Genomic DNA, 13,403 nt, shown 5'->3' with positions numbered 1-13,403 from the left:
GGCGGGATTAAGAGCTCAAAGAGTGCAGATTCTCTGGCAGTGCCTCTTCAATCTGCAAAGAGTGAGGCGGCTACAACCCAACATGGAGGAACGCAGGCTACAAGGGAAACACTCATGACTGAGATAAATAATTATAGCTACTTTTCTTCCCAAAAACTATTATGGAATGCAAAGCAGACGGGGCTGCACATGGAATGGATGTTACACATGGAAGAGGGAGCTGTACATGGAATGGGAGTGGCTGCTGTGCATGGGTGATACACCAGGAAGAGCGGGCTGTACATGGAATAGGAGGGGTATTGGTGTACATGGATGTTACACATGGAGGAGGGGACTGCACATGGAATGGGAGGGGCTGCTGTACATGGATGATACACATGGAAGAGGGGGCTGCACATGGAACGGGAAAGGGGCTGCTGTACATAGATATTACATTTGCAAGAGGGGGGGGGGAATGGGAGGGGCTGCTGTATATGGATGTTACATGTGGAAGAGGAGGCTGCACATGGAATGGGAGGGGCTGATGTACATGGATGTTACGCATGGAAAAGGGGGCTGCACATGGAACGGGAAAGGAGCTGCTGTACATGGATGTTACACATGGAAGAGGGGGCTGCACATGGAATGGGAGAGGGGCTGCTGTACATGGATATTACATTTGCAAGAGGGGGGGGGGGGAATGGGAGGGGCTGCTGTATATGGATGTTACATGTGGAAGAGGAGGCTGCACATGGAATGGGAAGGGCTGCTGTACATGGATGTAACACATGGAAGAGGGGGCGGCACATGGAATGGTAGAGGACTGCTGCACATGGATGTTACACATGGATGAGGGGGCTGCATATGGAATGGTAGAGGGCTGCAGTACATGGATGTTTCACATGGACGAGGTAGGTGCACATGGAATGGGAGGGGGCTGCGGTACATGCATGTTTCACATGGATGAGGGGGCTGCACATGGAATGGGAGAGGAGGCTGCTGTACATGGGTGATACACATGGAGCAGGGGGATGCACATGGAATGGGAGAGGAGGCTGCTGTACATGGATGTTACACATGGAGGAGTAGGGCAGCACATGGAAGTGGAGACAAGAAAGCTGGCCTAGGGCAGAAAATAATAAACTTCACCTTGCTTCAGGGCCAGTGATCTGGGGCCACAGACAGTACTGCAATCAGGGTCCTGGACAGGGTCTTCCAGTGCACTGGGGGAACCAATGAAACTGGTCAATGCCCAATTCCCCTGATTATAGCGGAGTATAGCAATCTAGAGGTTTAGTTACTGTTTCTCCCTGTAGTGCAGGGTTCCCCAAAATTTTTCAGTCAAGGGCCGGGACAATATACTTCAGCCTGCTGGGGGGCGGAACATACATAAACTGATGTTGAAAAACATTACATTGAATCTAGGTATTGATTCCCACAATCATGCCCGGAGGAGAACTCCCAGCAGCAGCCATTCAGTCACGCGGCGCCCGAAGAACATCTTTGTGCACCAGACAGGGAAGCATACCCAGGTGACAACCTACCGTCCAATTGGACAGCAGGGTCCCTGATGCAGGATTGGATTGGAAGACGGTGAGGCTTCTACAGTGGATGGATGGAAGGCGCCAGCACTGCTATTCTATATGCGGGCCGCTGATATTTAAAGGTGCAGTGGGCCACATCTATAAGTTATACATTTTGGGCTTGATTCACAAAGCGGTGCTAACTGTTAGCACGCCTGTGAAAACCCCCTTAGCACGTCTAAACAAGCTTTTCGCGCATAAAACTTTATGTGCGCAAAACTTTATGCGCATAAAACTTTACGCGCGTACTGCACAGAGCGCAGGGCGCTCCGTGCGAAGTGCCCATTAAAGCCTATGGGACTTAGCGCGCATAAAACTTTGCGCACGCAAAGTTAGTGCGCGATCTGATTGAGAAATCCGGTGCTAACCTACTTAGCACCCTGGTTAGCGCGTCTAAAGACTTTAGACGTGCTAAGTAGGTTAGCACCGCTTTGTGAATCAAGCCCTTTGTGTTTTGGGGCCAGTGAAAAAGCCTCGTGGGCCCTATTCAGCCTTAGTTTGAGGACCACTGCTGTAGAGGGAGGTCTTTCGTTTTATTTGACAGATGTGATGTGACGCCAATCAGTAACTGGCACCCCTCCCCCAGCTGATTGGCTGTTACATCTGTCAATCAAAAACCCCAACGAGAGCATCTTGAGAGCCCAAAGTGCATAATGAGGACATTAGACATCCCATCCTATAGCAAAGAACCACCACAGCTCAGAGCTATCATTAATACGTATGTCAGTAGACACAGAGATTCAGCAGCCCAGCCTGCCCGGAACAAGCATGCAGCTATACTCAAACCAAAAATCCTGCTGTGATCTTTAATTCTCAGAGGATCTACATGACATAAGAAGAGTTTATAGAAAGAGACGATTAGCAATGACCAACATCCATGTTTCCCACCAATTATTTATCTTCTGTTTCTCAGGACACAGGTCTGAAGCATATAAAACAGATTTACAAAGAAGCAAAATAAATACAAATAATGAAGGTATAACTCTGTGCTAAGCAATTGATGTGAAAATTGTAACGAGGAAAAAAAAAAATCTGTGTTGAGATTTTCATCTTTAGCCACAAGGTGGCAGCAGCTGCTCATACAGCATACTACAATGCAAATAGTCTGCAGGATAATTAGGAAACTAAAGGTGGCCACTAACAATCCAATTTCTTGCGAAAAATCGTTTGAGCGATCAGAAATTCTGATCGGAAGTGAAATGTTGTAATACATCGTTCACTACACCATCAACCAACCAATCTTTGCTTCCTATCTATCACAGCCAACAAATTCCAAATTTTGGTTCGACGAAAATTCATCCGGCTGACATTTTTTTCACTTGTTCATAATCGATTGTGTCCAACTGAGATTATTTACAGCCAATCCGATCAGAATTTCTGATCGCTCGAACGATTTTTCACTAGAAATTGGACCGTTAGTGGCCACCTTAAGGAAATGTTTTTTGTTTGAAGCCCAAATCCATAAAGAAGGAAAATGTAAACCAGGAAAAGTTCTTCTGTCTCTGTTCAGTGATGTTTTACTCTAATAAGGTTTTAAGTCATATTTTCAAAGAAATTTCCCAGCGTCTCATCTGTTACTGATCCAAAACTCCAGTATACAGAGACAGGAACAGGATGGACAGCATAGTGCAATGATCAGACCTGATCTACAATTCATGTGAGTAAAGCTGTCACACAGGGATGCAGAGATATCAGAGCTGGTGTACACAGTATACAGTATAGACAGGAACAGGGAGGATAGCACAGTGCAATGATCAGACCTGATCTACAAGTCATGTGAGTAAAGCTGTCACACAGGGATGCAGAGATATCAGAGCTGGTATACACAGTATACAGTATAGCCAGGAACGGGAAGGACAGCACAGAGCAATGATCAGACCAGAGAAGTCGTGTGAGTAAAGCTGTCACATAGGGATGCAGAGATATCGGAGCTGGTGCACAGTGTACACAGTATACAGTATAGACAGGAACAGGAAGGACAGCACAGAGCAATAATCAGACCTGATCTACAAGTCACGTGAGTAAAGCTGTCACATAGGTACGCAGAGATATCAGAGCTGGTGTACAGTGTATACAGTATAGACAGGGACATGGAGGACAGCACAGAGCAATTATCAGACCTGATCTACAAGTCATGTGAGTAAAGCTGTCACACAGGGATGCAGAGATATCAGAGCTGGTGTACAGTGTATACAGTATAGACAGGGACATGGAGGACAGCACAGAGCAATGATCAGACCTGATCTACAAGTCATGTGAGTAAAGCTGTCACACAGGGATGCAGAGATATCAGAGCTGGTGTACAGTGTACACAGTATACAGTATAGATAGGAACAGGAAGGACAGCACAGAGCAATGATCAGACCGGATCTACAAGTCATGTGAGTAAATCTGTCACACATGGATGCAGAGATATCACAGCTGGTGTACAGTGTACACAGTATACAGTATAGACAGGAACAGGAAGGACAGCACAGAGCAATGATCAGACCTGATCCACAAGTCATGTGAGTAAAGCTGTCACACAGGGATGCAGGAGAAATAGAGCTGGTATACACAGGAACGGGAAGGACAGCACAAAGCAATGATCAGGCCTGATCTACAAGTCATGTGGGTAAAGCTGTCACACAGGGATGCAGAGATATCAGAGCTGGTGTACAGTGTACACAGCATACAGTATAGACAGGAACAGGAAGGACAGCACAGAGCAATGATCAGACCTGATCTACAAGTCATGTGAGTAAAGCTGTCACACAGGGATGCAGGAGAAATATCAGGGCTGGTGTACAGTGTATACAGTATAGATAGGAACAGGAAGGATAGCACAGTGCAATGATCAGACCTGATCTACAAGTCATGTGAGTAAAGCTCAATGCAATTATAGCGCAATTTAATTTTTACAAAACTACAATTTTGTGGATAAGATTGTTGCTTTTATAATAAAGAAAACATCCACAATGAAAAAGGTTTTGCTTGAATCTCCCTTTACCGGAGCTTATGATATTTTCTCACAAATTCTAAAGTTATTTAAAGAGACACTGAAGCGAAAAAAAACTATGATATTATGATTTGTATGTGTAGTACAACTAAGAAATAAAACATGAAGATCAGATACATCAGTCTAATTGTTTCCAGTACAGGAAGATTTAAGAAACTCCAGTTGTTATCTCTATACAAAAAAGCCATTAAGCTCTACGACTTGGAGAGGGCTGTTTTCTGACTTTTATTATCTCAACTGTTAGTTAATTTTTTACTTTTCCTCTGCCAGAGGAGAGGTCATTAGTTCACAGACTGCTTTGAAAGAATCATTTTGAATGCTGAGTGTTGTGTAATCTGCACATATTAGAGAATGATGCAATGTTAGAAAAAACACTATATACCCGAAAATAAAAATATGAGAATATTTTCTTTGCTGCTAATCTTCTAGTAATTATTCATAGTACACAACCAATTCATTATATCATATTTTTTTTCGCTTCAGTGTCTCTTTAAATAAAACTCTGACATTCCCCCTCCCCCATCTCTCCCTTCCTCCCCCGCTCCTACTTTTTTCAGTCGCTTTCCTAGTGTGCAGAAATAGGTAATCTGGAAGAGGCGCCGTCCTATCAGAAAACACACAGCTGGTGTTTTACAGATGGCTGATCTCAAATATTCAGGGTCTCATCTGCAAGCGGAACACACCGAAATTCCATCAACTTGCCAAAACAAAAGTATTTCTTCTGAAGATAATGGATCTGCTGGAATTGACATACGATTGAGTTTCCCTTTCTCTAGGCATTCTCTGAAGTTTAAATTCCCTCTGCAGCGACTGCCGGAGTGAGAAAAGGGTTTAAAGGGATTAGGAGCTCAGTAAAAGGAAAAAATGTATACATACCTGGGGTTTCCTCCAGCCCCATCCGCTCGGATCGCTCCCACACCGCCATCCTCCGATGTCTGCAGCTCCGATGCTCTGATGTAAGAGAATTGCGCCCTCTACGTATCTCTCTAGAAGCTGCTGGAGAAATACGCAAAGAGCGCACTTCTCCTGCGTAGGCTGGCTCCGACTGACGGAAGTGCGGGGACCCGGTACCGGGTATGGGAGCGATCCGAGCGGATGGGGCTGGAGGAAGCCCCAGGAATGTATAATTTTGTTTTCTTTTAGTGAGCTCTGGTACACTTTAAGGCCTCTTTTTCATGGGCAGTTGAACTGTGTGCTCAGCAAGCAGTTGCCAGGCAGCAGTGAGCAGTTATCAGGCAGCAGTTTTGAGAGTTTGAGAGGCAGTTCACTATCAACTGCCCGTGGAAAAGAGGCCTTAGTGATGGACAGCGTATACAGGGGGTAGAATCTCTCTTGACTTTTTACAGCAGATTGGGACTCCACTGATAAGATTCTCACCCTCTTCCTCTAACTTTGCTATTCTATAGGCTTCCATGGCTCTAAGCTACTAGAAACCATAAACTGAACAAAGCAAACAGTTTATGGACCAGACAATCTTCTATGGTCCACTCCACTCTCCATGGGCCATACCACCCTACATGGACCACCCACCCTCCACAGACCATACCACCCTCCATGAGCCATAGCACTGTGCATGAACCACACCATCTTCTATTGACCACCCTGTCAGGAATATAGCAGCTAGTTATGAGGCTGATGATGTTAGGAATACCGGAACATATTTCTTTCATTTTCCCATTTTTATATCTGCTATGTTATGTCAAAGGTGTAGATATGCCAGGCTAGATTCATGGACTGTTCATGTGATTGTGTGGGTGGGTCAATAGACCTACATTTGCATCTAAAGAGGACTTCAGTGAATACAGCTTGGGTAATCAGACAATGGCAGAAGTGAAGTGTTCAAGTCATTGACACTTGAAACATTTACACTTCTGTTGAGGAAGGCTGTTAAAGCATTGTGAAGAACTCTAGACTGATCAGAAAGAGTCTCTTCACCAAAAGTTGACATGTGTGTTAAACACTATTTCATTGTGAGGAAATTGAATTATTGGTGGAGGTGCAAACTATACCCTGTAAATCACATCTATGGGAAGGGGTTGGAAATCTCTGCAGACTTTAAAAACTGAGACAGGAAAAAGCCTTAATCAAGTTTTCACCTGGAGTTGAAAGCCTCACTTCACAATCTTTTGATGTATAGACTTTTACCTGGAAATGGAATTATGTCTGAGATTTAATTAAACACTAGTTCCTCCCCAAGGAAGTTGCAGCCTCCAGGCGTATCTCACAGTATAAAACAGCAGCTAAGATAACCACAACTTGTAGTTCTTGGAGGTAGCACACACGGCTAGAACTAACCTGGTTCCTGACCAGAAAGTGCGTACTCCCGCAACAACGCCAGATCGATACGCTGGTACGTTTATTTCCCCGTTTATTTTGGTAAGCAAATAGCTTTGTGTGTATTTTTGTAAGTTTTATCTTTGTAACTTTTTACTTTGTTTTTGTAATCTTTTGTATATATTCTGTTCTGCATTGTTCCACTTTTTTCCCTGGAATATTAAATTATTATTTAATAAGCTTGACTTCTGCTGTACTAAACTAACACTCATAGCCTAGAAGAGATTGAAGTGTGTATAAGTCCGTGCCTGATTGTATGCTTGAGCAACACTACCGTATAAGATTGTAATTGCATTGTGTGTGGGGCGTTTGTCATACGTTGGCCTAAAGCGCGCAGCTGACCCAACGTACGAAAATGCCAGTGTGAGTAGCTCAACAGCTGAGTGGCTAACAGTATCGTTCGGAACGACTTTTAGTGGTTTTGCTTCACTACAGTGTAAGATTGCAACTGTGTGTGTGTGTGCGTGACGTTCCCGTATTCGGCCTAAGCGCAAAGCTGACCCGAATATGAAAACGCGGATTGCGCGCTGAGGACTCGACAGCAGAGTGGAAGTGTCTAGCGGACCGCTAGTGGTGGCAGTGAGAAGTGTTATGGGGGGTCACAGCCTTGTTTGTAGCTTAAATAAGGCTGCTCCCCGCTTGATCTGGTCAAACCCGCAGTCGGGAACCGTATACGCAGGCGTGCCGCGGGCCGGTTCCTGACACACCCGACCCTCCATCCACCACTCTATATTCCATGATCAGCCCACCCTCCATGGACTACTCCATCTTCAATGGATTACCCCACCCTCCATGGACAACTACGTATTCTATAGACTACTCCAACCTCCACGAACCATACCATTCCCAATGGACTACACAAGCTTCTGTGGACTGCCCCACCCACCTTGCGCCACTCCACCCGCCATTGATCACACCACTCTCCATTGACCACACCATCTTCTAAGGACCACCACACCCTTGATGGACCATACCACCTTCCATGGATCATACCACCCTCCATGGACCAAACCACCCCATATAGACCACACAATCTTTTGTGGATTACACCACTCTCCCTGGGCCACTCCACCCTCTAAGGACCTCTCCATATTCTAAGGACCACTCCTCTACACAGACCACTGCCTCCTCCTTGGACCATTCCATCTTCGATAGACCACACCACCCACCCTGAGTCACTCCTCCCTCCATGGACCACACATTCTTGCTGTAAATGTCATGGCGACAGTCAGTTTTCCAGGCAGGTGATAGGCAGGAACAGACTGGGATTGGGGTTACAGCATAATCAGGCACAGGAACAAGAAACTGGGAGGACACCAGGTCAGGAAAGTTAGTAGTCTCGCAGACTGATTTGATTAACCATCGGTGCATGCTGGGTAATCTGGGAGAAGAATAACACCCATGATAAGCCTCTGGACTCCAGGTGTGTGGAAAGGAAACGGGAGAAGACTGGAGAAACACAAGTCCAGAAACAGCCATAAGGTGTAAGGGAAGCAGCACACAATGTAGGTGAGATGGACTGAGCCCCGACACTGTGGCCATAACACACACCCTACCGCATAAACTCAAGGGCAGGGAGGAGGAGTGGCAGTTGTAGCCACACCCACCTAACACAGCAAACAGCAGAAGAGAGCCCTGCCCCACCTCTGAAGATAGTGATGTCCACTTGGGATGGATAATGAGAAGTGAATCACTCTGGCATGCATACATATTTAATACAAATAAAGTGCATTTGATCGGCCCAGTTGTAAGCTGCATACCATTTGCTGTCAAACTTGAATTATTATCATCTCCTGGGGCATCTTAATGTGTAGCATGGGTCATGTGACCAGGTGAATTTCACTGGTGTGGTCATTGAGTACCGTATTTTGTTTTTACTAGCTTCAGCTAGTTCTGATCCCTGTTTGCCTTTAAAGTGTAACAGAAAAAGTTACATATATCCAGGCACATCACCTCAAGTTAGGACATTTAAATAAGTTATTAGTGAGGTGCTAAAGGGGTGTGGCCAGAAAATAGCAGAAAAAAAATCAGTTAACCCTTTGCTCACTCACATGCAAATGTTCAAACAAATGCATTCACATGGATCAATAATCCAGGCACCACTGCTCTCCCTACAGCTAAGTTACTCCAGTCCCTCGACTGCCTAATGAGGATTGGCAGTGGGAGAATGGCGCTCTCAGGACCACCTAACCCTGATTGGGGTCAAAGTAATCTAGTGCAGCGCTGTACAGGGGACAGCCTTGTCACTTATGGTAACTGTCCCTCCTAATGGCTCACAATCTAATCCTGATTCCTATGAGTGTGTGTATAGTGTATGGTTGCAGTCTAAGGACAATTTAAAGGGAAAGTGGGGGGGAATAAAAGAAATAGTTTTATTATTATACAAAATTGCTTTTTTAATTAATAAAAAAAAATTGTAATCGCAGCAGCAATCAGACACCACCAAAAGAATGCTCTATTAGTGGGAAGAAAAGGAGGTAAAATTAATTTGGGTGCTAAGTTGTATGGCCGAGCAATAAACTTTTAAATTTGCAAAGTGCTTCATTGTAAAAAATAAATAAATAAATAAATAAAACGCCTGGTCACTAGGGGGGTATAAATCTGTGGTCCTCAAGAGGTTAAAAGCTGGGGTCTTCATTACAAAAGAATGCATTCCCTCGCATAGTCACCTACACTGCGCAGAAGTACCCAGGTATTCATAGGTGTCCTAACTCTGGCCCCTTGATTGAATGCATTTATTTGAACATTTGCATGTGAGTGTGCAAAGGGTTACCCGTTTTATTGCCTTTAACCCCTTCTCAACCACCTAACGCTGATAGGCGTCGGGAAGGTGGCAGCCCCAGGACCACCTAACGCTGAAAGGCGTCAAGTCCTGGGGTGGGGCTTTGCAGGGGTTCGCGCGCGCCGATGCGCATGCATCCCCACTTGAGGGATGGAGCTCCTCTCCGTCATCAGTTTACCAGCAGCAATCGCTGCTAGGAGACTGTTAGATGGCGAAACCGCCATCTATTTACATTGTACAGCGCTGCGATCTACGGCAGCGCTGCACTGGGGACAGCCATGTCTCTCCACTGTCTCCTGGAGCAGCTCCGATCGTGATCCCCTATCATAGGCTGATGCCTATCAGAGAGGATCGCCGTGATTGGCTGGTGGGTGGGAAACAAAAATAGACACATTTATAAAACAACAAAAAAAATACAAATAAAAAACATGAACAAATATTGCAGCAGTGATCAGAGCCCACCAACAGAAAGCTGTTGGTGGGCAGAAAAAAAAAGGGGGGGGGGGAATTCATTTGTGTACTCGGTTGCATGGCTCTGCAGCGAGCTGGTAAAGCTGCAGAGCACTAATTTGTACAAAATAACCGGGTCACTAGGGGGGTGTAAGCCTACAGTCCTGAACTAGCTAAAGTGTACCTGAGATAAAGAAAAAAATTATACATACCAGGGGCTTCCTCCAGCCCTCTTCAGGCTAATCGCTCCCTCCCCGTCCTTCTCCGCCGCCTGGATCTTCTGTTATGTAGTAGTGCGCATGTGCGGCTGGGCCGTGCTCCCATTGCCGGAAGCGTTCTGCGTCTGCGCAGAGCTACTACGGAGCACGTGTGGCTGGACTGCACCTGCCCTGACTGGCCGAATTACTGGAACTCATAGCAGGAGATCCAGGCAGCAGAGAAGGACGGGGAGGGACCGAGCAGCCTGGAGGGGGCTGGAGGAAGCCCCAGGTATGTAGGATTTTTTTCTTTATCCTTTATCTCAGTTACACTTTAACATCCCTGCGCAGGACTTATCAGCACTTCAGCAAATCCTCCAAGCAGTAGTACAGGCATTCTGGAGGAAGTTTTACAAGGACGGATACGCCTGTGTTGCAAAGGGGCTCATTAATGGTACAATTGCAAAACTATCTGTTGTAAAATCGATCGGATCCCGTGCCGTTAATAGTGCCAATCGAAGACAAATGATTATTCCGTCGATCCAACTTTCTGAACTATTTTTTTTAGTCTGATGGGATTGCTTATTTTCACCTCCGTTGGTGGGTTAGAACGATCATTTCCGATCAATCACAATGATTGAATCAGGCAATCATTCGGGAACGTGGATCGTCAATGGGCACCTTAAAGCAGGGCTGGTTGAAACGGGAGCGTTCAGGCGATGGTAGAAGCTGTTCTGCAAACAAGCACCGCTTACCGACATTTTATCATCGCACCACGTTTTGCGCCCCCTAGGGGGACATGGAAGCGCTAAACATAGCTGATCCTATACACTACATGTAGCATCCGGGAAGAGATGACAGGATCAAATATGGAGTTCACGCTACCGATGGGAAAAGTCGGTACCATAGTTTAAGTGTTTTCATTCATTTGAATGTACAGCGAATGAACAATGTGTTTAAAGAGAAACCATGACCAAGAATTGAACTTCATCCCAATCAGTAGTTGATACCCCCTTTCCCATGAGAAATCTTTTCCTTTTCCCAAACGGATCATCAGGGGGCTCTGTATGCCAGTTTCCTGTCTGTGAACCTCATTGCATTGTGGGAAATAACAGCTGTTTTACTGTTTACAGCGGTTTCCAACTGCCAAAAAAGCAAGCAGCCCCTCCTGTCATTGACATCACCTGCCAGCAGTAAAAATGTCACCATGTGATAAATGTCAGAATGTAAATCAGGGAGAGGAAAGATGGGCAAACACTAACTAAATCGTTTATACATAATTATTGTAAAAATGCAGCACTTTTTTTTTTTTATTACATTATTTTCACTGGAGTTCCTCTTTAAAAAAGACCTGTGTAGACGCAGTAGCGCCTGCAATATTTACTCTCGGAGCAGTGCTTTTTGGCGCTGCTAGATTTGGGCGCAGCCTGCGCCTCCATAGACTACAAAAGGAATCACAACTGAGCAGCGCTCAGTGAGTAACGTCGCTACCGTCAGAAGCCGGAGCCGAGGTTGCTTAAAAAAACACAATAATTCGGCCTCCAGCAATCGCTGGAAGCCGAATTATTTAATTCCCCCACTATCCATGGCGGCCTGGAGGGGGAATAGTAATTAACACGGCCCGGACTTGTGCAGAAGCAGGATCAGCCATATACCGGCTGTATCCTGCGCCCAAGTCTACCGGCGCCAATTTGAAATGTATGCTTTACTCTCCTCGCTACAGTGCAGGCGCAGCAGCAGCTTTCTGATCGGGCTCAGGCAGGAATAGCCGAGCCTGATTGGGTCCACTCTACTGCACAGGTGCAAGTTGTCTGCTCAGTAGAATGGACCTGATCGGGCTTGGCCATTTCCGCCTGAGTCCGATCAGAAAGCCGATACTGCACCTGCGTAGGACCGCAGTAGCTAAATATTTACCTCCCTGGTGTTCAGGGGCTGCCAGCACTAGAACCAAGGGACAGAGGACAAGGGGGAAAGCCCCATTAGGATCAAGATGCTTTCCCCTCCTGAGGTAAGTACCCTCGGGGAAAAGGTTTTCTTACAGATCCTCTTTAAAGAGGATCTGTAACCTCAAAAGATCCCCTGGGGGGTACTCACCTCGGGTGGGGGAAGCCTCCGGATCCTAATGAGGCTTCCCACGCCGTCCTCTGTCCCATGGGGGTCTCGCTGCAGCCCTCCGTGCAGCGGTGACGTAATATTTACATTCCCGGCTCCTGCGCAGGCGCTCTGACGGCTGTCGGCGCCGAAGTAGGCGGAAATACCCGATCACCGCCGGGTCTGCTCTACTGCGCAGGCGCAAGTTTCCGGCGCCTGCGCAGTAGAGCGGACCCGACTGAGATCGGGTATTTCCGTGTAGTTCGGAGAGGAAAGCAGCCACAGCGCCCCACGCTGGAGCCAGCAAAGGTAAATATTGAAATTACAGTCGGGCCTGTCGCCGGCTGTTCAGAGGGCTGCAGCGAGACCCCCGTGGGACAGAGGACGGCGTGGGAAGCCTCATTAGGATCCGGAGGCTTCCCCCACCCGAGGTGAGTACCCCCCAGGGGATCTTTTTCATGTTACAGAGTCTCTTTAATGTTAGTATGAACCAGCCCTAATGCTAGTGCATTGCTTTACTGAGAAGAGTCTAATTTTAAGACATTTTAACCACACTTAAAGGAGTTCTGTGGGGGGTTTCTGAGGAGAAAAACAGACACTTACCTTAGGCTTCTATCAGCCCCCTGCAGCGGTAATGTCCCACGCCGTCCTCCTCCCATCTGCCGTTCTCCGCCGCCGGCTCCGGTCTAAGCGGAATGGGATCCAACTGCGGCTGCGCTACAGTGGCCGCGCACCCGCTCGCTTCCGCCTGTGTCATCGGAAGCTTACTGCGCAAGCGCAGTACAAGAAACCGTTGTACTGCGCCTGCGCAGTAAGCCTCAGATGACGCGAGTGGAGGTGCGGTAGCGCGCATTATTCGTCTGTGTGACAGACGAATAATTGCCCGGTGCCGGCTGCGGGGAACGGCGGATGGGAGCAGGACGGCGTGGGACATTACCGCTGCAGGGGGCTGATACAAGCCCCAGGTAAGTGGCAGTTTTTCTCCTCAG

The sequence above is a fragment of the Hyperolius riggenbachi genome, chromosome 3 (genome assembly GCF_040937935.1).
Source record: "Hyperolius riggenbachi isolate aHypRig1 chromosome 3, aHypRig1.pri, whole genome shotgun sequence".
NCBI classification, from domain to species: domain Eukaryota; kingdom Metazoa; phylum Chordata; class Amphibia; order Anura; family Hyperoliidae; genus Hyperolius; species Hyperolius riggenbachi.
Note: the sequence above shows the minus strand (reverse complement) of the source record.